The sequence below is a fragment of the Salmo salar genome, chromosome 10, assembly GCF_965601325.2.
Source record: "Salmo salar chromosome 10, fSalSal1, whole genome shotgun sequence".
In the NCBI taxonomy this organism is placed as follows: Eukaryota; Metazoa; Chordata; class Actinopteri; order Salmoniformes; family Salmonidae; genus Salmo; species Salmo salar.
Genome location: NC_138300.1, coordinates 70,120,809 through 70,131,274, shown reverse-complemented (window position 1 = coordinate 70,131,274; position 10,466 = coordinate 70,120,809). Strand labels below are relative to the sequence as shown.

The following is a 10,466-nucleotide window of genomic DNA, read 5'->3' as shown; positions in this document are numbered from 1 at the left end:
TCTTGAAATTAATATACACAGTGTACAAAACATTAGTAACACCTTCCTAATATTAGGTTGCACCCCCTTTTGCCCTCAGAACAGCGTCAAATCGTCAGGCATGGACTACAAGGTGTCAAAAGTGTTCCACATGAATGCTGGGCCATGTTGACTCCGATGCTTCCCAAAGTTGTGTCAAGTTGGCTGAAGATGGCGGGGGCATGGAAGGGTTCGACCAAGTTAGCTGCTACCAAATCTATAGTTGTCTAACCTCCATTCCCATTTGCAGGCCTGGTCTGAGTAGCTGGCACAGACAGGCAGTGCGATAAAGGGTGTCCCAGCAAGAGAGGGCTGCTGCCTCTATCCCTCAGCTGAGTGGCGCTAATAGGAAGAGGAAGCCCGGATAAAGGACCCTTGTCATGGTGTAACCACAGCCATAATGAGGACTGGCATCTGATGGATTACCTCGACTAATTTCTCAAAGGCTGGCCCATTTTCCCCCATCACTCTCCGCCATCCATCCCCACTCCTCGGTGGGTCTAACAAAGGCCACACTTTCTAAATGCCATTTGTCCTAGCCCCCGTTCAGTGAGAATTTATTCCACTGCTCATTATTCCTCAATAATAATAAATCAATTGTTTTTTTCTGGGACGTGTCATGCGAAAATCGGGGAGGTTGAATACTGTATAGTGTGAGGATTTTAAAATGATGTGATGTCACCCCCTCCAGGTCAAACATTTGATGAAATACAGTATCAAGTTATATCGCCATATAAAATGCACATCTTCAGGAAACAAACATTTTGGCGACAGCATCTGGCTTCAGAATGAAGCGCAGAACAGATATATGATATATGGCCCAGATTCCTTGGAGGCTTTAGCTCATTCAACACAAAGCATTTTGGCAGTGGTACAGCAAGCTCCCCCCACCCCCCCCACCCCCCTCGTAGATTGTTAAATACTGGATAGGTCTAAGCAAAATGGTGGAAACTCCACCTAGCTTTCAGAACGACTATGGAGCTTTATTTCTTATGATACCTATCCAATCCTTCAAGATTGGCTACAGAGAATCAAAAGGGACTAGGATTTAGGGCATAAGGATTGGTTTGGGACTGGGTGCGCCATGTGTGGGCTTTTGAAGCTGGCCATGTGTTTGTTGATGCTTGTTGGGCGAGGGCCAAAGCCAAGGCTCTGTAACAGGAAATAAACTTGGCCATTCCGTAAGACAAGGGGAAATGGAGCTTGTCTATTCAGAGGGAGGCTGCAACGGTATTTACTATTTACCTCAGTTTAGGGAGCCCCTCGACCACCATAAATTCTTGTGCATGCATCAGTAAACTGCCATGCCTTCCTGGACGCCGCTGAGTTTGTTTAGTTTCCCTGGACATAAACAAATAGAAGGGCTGCCTTTTAATTGCGGCGGAAATTTGTCGCCTGACTAGCTAATTAAATCCTGTCTCCAGCCATCCTTGCCCAGGCGACCACTCAATGCCGGCATGCAGGCGAGACACACCGAGGCGGTCTGAGTTGGCCGAGAGGCAGAGAAAGAGAGAGACAGACAGGGAGAAAGGAGAGAGTAAGACAGACAGAGGGAGAAGGAGAGACAGAGAGTGAGAGATGTTTTGGATTCTTCCAGAGGTAATATAACATGATGTACCATAAAGAGTTTATTGGAGGTATGAATTTAAAGAGAAGACTGAAAGCATAATAAATACATGGTCATAAGAGACAGAGAAATGGGGGTATATAGGGAGAAAGAAATACAGTAAGTGGGAGTGAGTGATAGAAAAAGAGAGACGGAAAGAGGGGATAAAGAGGGAGAGAGAAAGAGTAGGAGTAAGACATTTGGGTAACACTTTACTTGACACCCAGTGTCATAACACGTTATGACACAGTAATAACCAAGTCACAATGTCATAACATCTGACATAACTTGTCATGACCCATATGAACACCTGTTGTGATATATTGCATTATTTTATGGATGGTTATGACATAGCCTACATAAGAGTATCAAATTATTATTTTCCCTGCCAAGAAGTTTCCTTTCATTAAAATTTGTCTCTGAAATCCTTTGTTTTTGTTCTAATGAATTCTTTGCAGTCATGTTTTTTTCATAATATTTTAAATAACTTGTAGAAAATACACTTTATGACACTGTCATGAACCATTATGACCCTCCTGTGTCACTTTACTTAGACAATGAAAATATACTTCATGACAATTGTTACAGGCTTTGGCTTTGGTTTTTCAACTTATGTTTTGAGGTCGGACTTTGGCATAGCTTGGGAGCACAACTTCGTTAGTCAATATGTGTTAGAACCTGTGCTGGTTGCCATCTCGTCATGTGTTTCACCTGTACTGGCCCAGGTTCTATTTAACAGTGGTTAGCCAGTTGTCTTGATAGAGCCGGATGTCACGACTACCGCCAAAGTCGGCCCCTCTCCGTGTTCGGAGGGTTAACACCTTTAGTTGGCACTACCTATTTTGATAAACAAACAATCCTTTGTCTGTTTTGCTTCACCTTTCTGGTTTGCTTCCTGTCTAAGTTTGGTGTGGGCTTTAATTTTATTTGCTTCTTGGGCAAATTTAGTGGGCACTAATGGTGGGTGTCTTAGGTTCCACTTCTTATTGCTAGCTAACGTTCAGAGGACATCCCCATGAGTGTCTTTCAAAACCCCTGCGTTGGTTTTTGGTCAGTGACTCTTTGTTAGTTCCCCCTTCTGTTTGAATGACATTTTTGGTGGGGAACATAACACAATGTCAAGATGCATTATGACCATCCTGTGTCACTTTACTTGGAGTAAGAAAATATATTTTATGACACTGTGAAAAAGCGTTATAACCATCATAATCATATAAGCCAGATAGGCCTATCACCTACATGCTCTTATATCAGTCATCAGTCCTCCTTGATTCTGTGCCTGCATTCATCCCAGTCATCAGCAACAGAATAATGGGATCTGACATCAATGTGTGTGCAACTACAATGATAATTTAACATGGTCATAAAAAATAAACATACTGTTGACACGAATGCTATGGTGTAATGGATTGTTTTGCCTTGTGTGGTAGGTTGTGGGTTTTAACCTCTATGGGACCGGCGGGACGAATTCGTCCCACCTACGTAACATCCACTGCCAGCCTGTGGCGCGATTTTCAAAATCTTCAAAATCCTATTACTTCAATTTCTCAAACATATGACTATTTTACAGCCATTTAAAGATAAGACTCTCGTTAATCTAACCACACTGTCCGATTTCAAAAAGGCTTTACAACGAAAGCAAAACATTAGATTATGTCAGCAGAGTACCAAGCCAGAAATAATCAGACACCCATTTTTCAAGCCAGCATATAATGTCACCAAAACCCAGAAGACAGCTAAATGCAGCACTCACCTTTGATGATCTTCATCAGATGACAACCCTAGGACATTATGTTATACAATACATGCATGTTTTGTTCAATCAAGTTCATATTTATATCAAAAACCAGCTTTTTACATTAGCATGTGACGTTCAGAACTAGCATACCCCCCGCAAACTTACGGGGAATTCGCTAACATTTTACTAAATTACTCACGATAAACGTTCACAAAAAGCATAACAATTATTTTAAGAATTATAGATACAGACCTCCTCTATGCACTCGATATGTCCGATTTTAAAATAGCTTTTTGGTGAAAGCACATTTTGCAATATTCTAAGTATATAGCCCAGGCATCACGGGCTCGCTATTTAGACACCCGGCAAGTTTAGCACTCACCATAATCATATTTACTATTATAAAAATGTCATTACCTTTTGTTGTCTTCGTCAGAATGCACACCCAGGACGTCTACTTCAATAACAAATGTTGGTTTGGTCCAAAATAATCCATCGTTATATCCGAATAGCGGCGTTTTGTTCGTGCGTTCCAGACACTATCCGAAATAGTAAAGAAGTGTCGCGCGCTTGGCGCAATTCCTGACAATAAAATTCAAAGTATTCAATTGCCGTACGTCGAAGCATGTCAACCGCTGTTTAAAATCAATTTTTACGTCATTTTTCTCGTAGAAAAGCGATAAAATTCCGACAGGGAATCTCCTTTTCGGCAAACAGAGGAAAAAATCCCAAAGGCGGGGGCGGTCGGGGTCACGCGCATAAGCTAGTGTCTCTTGATGGGCCACTTGAGAAAGGCGATAATGTGTTTCAGCCTGGGGCTGGAATGACGACATTCTCTTTTTTCCCGGGCTATGAGAGCCTATGGACGACGTGGGAAGTGTCACGTTAGAGCAGAGATCCTTAGTAAATGATAGAGATGGCAAAGAAGTTCCAGAAATGGTCAGACAGGCCACTTCCTGTAAAGGAATCTCTCAGGTTTTGACCTGCCATTTGAGTTCTGTTATACTCACAGACACCATTCAAACAGTTTTAGAAAATTTAGGGTGTTTTCTATCCATATGTAATAAGTATATGCATATTCTAGTTACTGAGTAGGAGTGGTAACCAGATTAAATCGGGTATGTTTTTTATCCAGCAGTGTCAATGCTGCCCCCTAGCCCTAACAGGTTTTAACACATGCAGGTGTCATAACCAACCATAAAGTAACTACCGTGGTAGGTTTTGTGGGTTTTTACACTCTTATCTAGTGGTCATAACAAGCCATAAAATAACGCAACAGGTCATGACAGTGTTATGACAAGTTGTCAGATGTTATGACAACACGCTGAGTGTCAACTAAAGTGTTACCGAAATTTGTGTTGCCTCTTTGTCGACCCTCCCGCGAGCCACTACAGTGCCCCTTATAGTAGTGCCATGAGTTACAGAAGTCAGGGAGGTTCACGTGTTAGGTTCTAAATAACAGTGTAAAAACTGACGGACAACTAAACGTCTGTGTTTATGGGCATATTCAATCAATCCCTATCCCAGTCTGCTGTTCCCACAATTGTTCCTGTTCCCAAGAAAGCTAAGGTAACTGAGCTAAACAACTATCACCCCGTAGCACTCACTTCCATCATCATGAAGTGCTATGAGAGACTAGTCAAGGACCATATCACCTCCACCCTACCTGACACCCTAGACCCACTCCAATTTGCTTACCGCCCCAATAGGTCCACAGACGACGCAATCACAATCACACTGCATCTAGTGGAAGCCTTAGGAAGTTCAAAATAACCCCACAGACAATGTTGTTTGAATAGGGATTAGATAGAAAAACTACAAGTCACTTCCTGGTTGGATTTATTCTCAGGTTTTGGCCTGCATATGAGTTTTGTTATACTCACAGACATCATTAAAACAGTTTTAGAAACTTCAGAGTGTTTTCTATCCAAATCTACTAATAATATGCATATTCTACCTTCTGGGCCCCTGTAGCAGGCAGTTTAATTTGGGCATGTTATTCATCTGAATTTCTGAATACTGCCCCCTGTCACCAAGAAGTTAAGGTCACAGTTATGAAAACTTAGGACACTAAAGAGGCCTTTCTACTGACTCTGAAAAACACCAAAGGAAAGATGCCCAGGGTCCCTGCTCATCCGCGTGAATGTGCCTTAGGCATGCTGCAAGGAGGCATGAGGGCTGCAGATGTGGCCAGGGCAATAAATTGCAATGTCCGTACTGTGAGACGCCCAAGACAGCGCTACAGGGAGACAGGACGGACAGCTGATCATCCTCGCAGTGGCAGACCACGTGTAACACCTGCACAGGATCGGTACAGCTGAACATCACACCTGCGGGACAGGTACAGGATGGCAACAACAACAACTGCCCGAGTTACATCAGGAACGCTCAATCTCTCCATCAGTGCTCAGACTGTCCACAATATGCTGAGAGAGGCTGGACTGGGGGCTTGTAGGCCTGTTGTAAGACAGGTCCTCACCAGACATCACTGGGAACAATGTTGCCTAAGGGCATAAACATACCGTCGCTGGACCAGACAGGACTGGCAAAAAGTGCTCTTCTCTGACGAGTCGCGATTTTGTCTCACCAGGGTGATGGTCGGATTCGCATTTATCGCCGAATGAATGAGCGTTACACCAAGGCCTGTACTCTGGAGCAGGATCGATTTGGAGGTGGAGAGTCCATCATGGACTGGGGCGGTGTGTCAAAGCATTATCGGACTGAGCTTGTTGTCATTGCAGGCAATCTCAACGCTGTGCGTTACAGGGAAGACATCATCCTCCCTCATGTGGTACCTTCCTGCAGGCTCATCCTGACATGACCCTCCAGCATGACAATGCCACCAGCCATACTGCTCATTCTTTGCGTGATTTCCTGCAAGACAGGAATGTCAGTGTTCTGCCATGTCCAGTGAAGAGCCCGGATCTCAATCCCATTGAGCACGTCTGGGACCTGTTGGATCGAAGGCTGAGGGCTAGGGCCATTCCCCCCCAGAAATGTCCGGGAACTTGCAGGTGCCTTGGTGGAAGAGTGGGTAACATCTCACAGCAAGAACTGGCAAATCTGGTGCAGTCCATGATGAGGAGATGCACTGCAGAACTTAATGCAGCTGATGGCCACAACAGATACTGACTGTTACTTTTGATTTTGACCCCCTCTTTGTTCAGGGACACACTATTCCATTTCTGTTTGTCACGCCCTAACCTGAGAGAGAGGGTTTGTTTCTCTATGTGTTTAGGACAGGGTGTGGGGTGGGCATTCTATGTTTTGTATTTATTTGTGTTGGGCCGAGTATGGTTCCTAACCAGAGGCAGCTGTCTATCGTTGTCTCTGATTAGGAACCATACTTAGGCAGCCTTATTTCCACCTGTGTTTGTGGGATCTTATTTTTGTATTGCTTTGTGTGCGTACAGAATGTGACGGTCATATTTACTTTGATGCACTCTGTTAGTCAAATTTTTGCAGTACTGTTTAAACTAGATGATAGGAACACTGTGGACAATTTTCAGCAAGTAACAACCATGAAATACAGAAATAAACAGTTTTTCATAAACAAGGTCTAAATCATGTTTGATGCACTCTGAAAGTAAAATGTGTTGCATTACTGTATAAACTAGATGATAGGAACACTGTGGACACTTTTCAGCAAGTTGCAACCATGAAATACAGAAATAATCAGTTTTTCATAAACAAGGTCTAAATCATGTTTGATGCACTCTGTAAGTCATATTTGTTGCAGTACTGTTTAAACTAGCTGATAAGAAAACTGTGGAAACTTTTCAGCAAGATGCAACCATGAAATACAGAAATAAACTGTTTTTTATAAACAAGGTCTAAATCATGTTTGATGCACTATGCAAGGGAGCTTGTCAGGCACGAGTCCTTGCAAAGCAGCAAGGAGGTGTCGTCGGCGTACTGCGTCAACTTTACACGGTGACCGCCACTTCCAGGGATCAGCAAGCCCCCAGAAGCTCAATGTACAGAACGAAGAGGAGAGCCAAGAGCGGGCATCCTTGCCTGACCCCAGACGAGAGGTCAAAAACGTCACCTAAGTGACTGTTTACGCTAACCCGGCACCCCGCTCCGACATATAAAGTAGGGATCCATCCTATAAACTTCTCCCCAAATCCTAATCTACCTAATACCCTGAATAGAAAATATCTATTCATGCGATCAAAGGCTTTCGCCTGATCTAGCGCTGCAACAATTAAAGGCAGCCCAGTATCTTCTACCCAAGCGATGGAGTCCCTGATCAACTGTAGGTTCAATCTAATTGAGTGGCCCTCTACCCCGCACATTTGATCCTCGTGGACGACGTAGGGAAGGGCTGTGCGCAACCGGTCTGCTAAAACCTTTAAAAGTAGCTTGTAATCTACGCACAGCATGGTCAACGGCCGCCAGTTGCTAAGGTCTGTTGCTTCCCCCTTCTTATAAAAAAGTGACAGCACACCAACACCCATTGATCCCCCCGGGACCCCCGTCTCAAGGATGGCCTTTAAGACTTCAAGGACCACTGGTCCAAGTATACCCCAAAACTTGAGATAAAACTCGCCCGGCAGCCCATCCATCCCAGGCACCTTCCCTTTTCCCATCCTCCTAAGGGCGCTCTCCACCTCTTCTAGGGAGATCTGAGCCTCCATCGCTTCTCTAATGCCCTCCGGCAATCGCCGGGACAAGTGTTCTAAAAACACATCCCCTGCTCTGCATCTAATTCCCTCTCCTTAAATAAACCTCGGAAATGATCAGTTGTTACCCTGACCATTTCCTCCGGTTTTCTAACTATGCTACCATCTTCTTCCCTCACCCCATGCATTATCTTCCTACTCTGTCTGCCCCTAACCGACTTAAAGAATATAGCGGAACAAGTCTCATTGTGTTCTAAAAAGATATTATGCGCACGCTCCAGGAAACCTCGAGCCTTCCGCTCCTGCAGCTCCCTGAGCTGCGCCTTCAGGTCTGTGGATCTCTCCCAGTCAATCGACCCGCCAAGGTTGCCTGCCTCGTACTCGAGTTCGAGCAACCTTTGGATACGATCCACCTCCCTCCTTTCCTCCCTTTTTGTTCTCTTACAATACCTATTATAAAAGCCCTAATCCTTACCTTAACTAAATCCCACCACTCCAAAACCCCCTCGCACATGGACCGGAGGCCTTCAAGCCCCTGAAAGAAACCAAAAAAGGCGTCAACGAAAGCTTGCTCCTCCAGCACATCCCCATCTAATTTCCAGTACCCCCTACCGAAGAGGCAGACTGGCGACCCCACCTGCAGGAGCACCCTGTCGTGGTCTGAAAAGAACACAGGCAACAGCCGCCCAGACAACTGACCCAAAGACCTGGATAGGAAAATATAGTCGAGCCTCCGCGCAACCCCCCGGGAGTTGCGTCATGTGGGACCCGCCATTGTCGGAGTAGTGTGCAGGCCTCCATCAATCAGACCATGGCAAGCCATTAGCCCGGTGATGGTGCCTGCACTACTATCACCACCCACCTCTAAATCTATATTAAAATCTCCTCCTATCACCAAGTGCCTATTTGTGACACACAGGGGCGCCAGACAGTCCACCATCTCCCTCCGGTCTGCCGCCACCTGTGGCCCGTACACCCCCACTAACCTATACCTACTATCCCTATAAGTGATGACCACCCCCAAAACCCTCCCCTGTATCACAACAAAAGTGCCCTCTACTTTTACCTCCCTATTCCCAAATAAAATTCCCACCCCCGTGGAATGAACCCCCCCATACTCCAAAATGACTCCCCCTTATCCCACTCCCTCCTAAATCTTTCTACATCCCCTCCATCCCTCAGGTGAACCTCCCGTAAAAAACAAACATCAAAACCCACCCCCTCTAAAAAACTAAAAGCCGCCCTCCTCTTAACCTCTCTGGGCTAGGTGGGACATTTGCGTCCCACCCTAGTCAACAGCCAGTGGAATCCCGTGGCGCGATATTCAAATACCTTAGAAACACACACACACACACACACAGAGACACACACACACACAATCCTGGCCAATGTTTTTTTTAATTTTTATTATTATTAAAATGGCGGGAAAACGGGGGACCCCATGAAGGGCGCTTTGCCCTTCTATCAGTTTGGATGTTTCTTCTTTTTTCATTGCATCTCTTCTTCTGCTAGCTGTTTTACATAGCTTTGTGTATTTTGTTTTCCTTGACAATGGGAGAAAAGTGTTGCACTGTTCCCAGAGGTACTGCAATACCGGGTCGATGCGTGGAGCAGACAGAGCAAGCCCCATTTCCGACTCCCTGTTCGAAAAATCAATTTCATATGTAGTTCCCCGATGGGGGACGTATCAGATATTAAACTGATAAGAACAGATTTTCTTTTTTTAGAAAAAATAATTTATTACGTACTATGCCATTCATTCTTTACAAAATCATACCTTTCATACAAAATCAATATAATGGCATTTTTAAATTACAAAACAAAATGAAAACCCCAAAACAAAACTCAGGGGAGCATCATCCCTCCCCGTCATCCTATAAACTACCTTTCCCTATCTCCCCGTCCCTAATCTAAAATAACCCTAGCCCTAATCCCCCTTCCACCTCTCCCGGGCAGCATGCTGCCCCCACTTCCTCTCCTCCCTCTTCATCCTCCCCCTCAGATCTCCTTCCACCCTCCTCACTATCCCTTCCACCCCCCAATCTCTCCCTGTCTTAACCATGTTCTGCCTGGCTTCCCACAGCCCCCGCTTAAAGAGGCTCATGAGAAGCCAGAGCAGAAACCTATCCCTATCCGTCCCCCTCGCTCTCCCTACACCTCTCCATTTTAAAATGGAGGGAACTAGAGAACAGTCAAGTGTGATGTCATCATCATTAATTATAGCAACAACAGAACATATAAATGTCCAGAGCAATTCATCAAGAGCAGGTGGGAGTTCCAAACGTCACCCTATTCACTAGATAGTGCACTACTGGTCCGGGTCAAAAGTAGTGCACTATCTAGGGACTAGGTTGCCATTTTGGACAAGTCTTAGAAATGACCCAACAATTCATTAACAGCAGGAGAAACAGAATATTATGTTTTATTCGTGTGATGAGTAAATGGTGCATTGCGGTCATAAAACTCTGTCCGTCTGTCT

General features: G+C 44.8%; 1 pseudogene; it reads right to left on the bottom strand.

The window, feature by feature from the left end:
* Positions 1-9,547: 9,547 nt before the first annotated feature.
* LOC123724735 (uncharacterized) lies at positions 9,548-9,724 on the bottom strand (annotated as a pseudogene).
* Between the last annotated feature and the right edge of the window lie 742 nt (positions 9,725-10,466).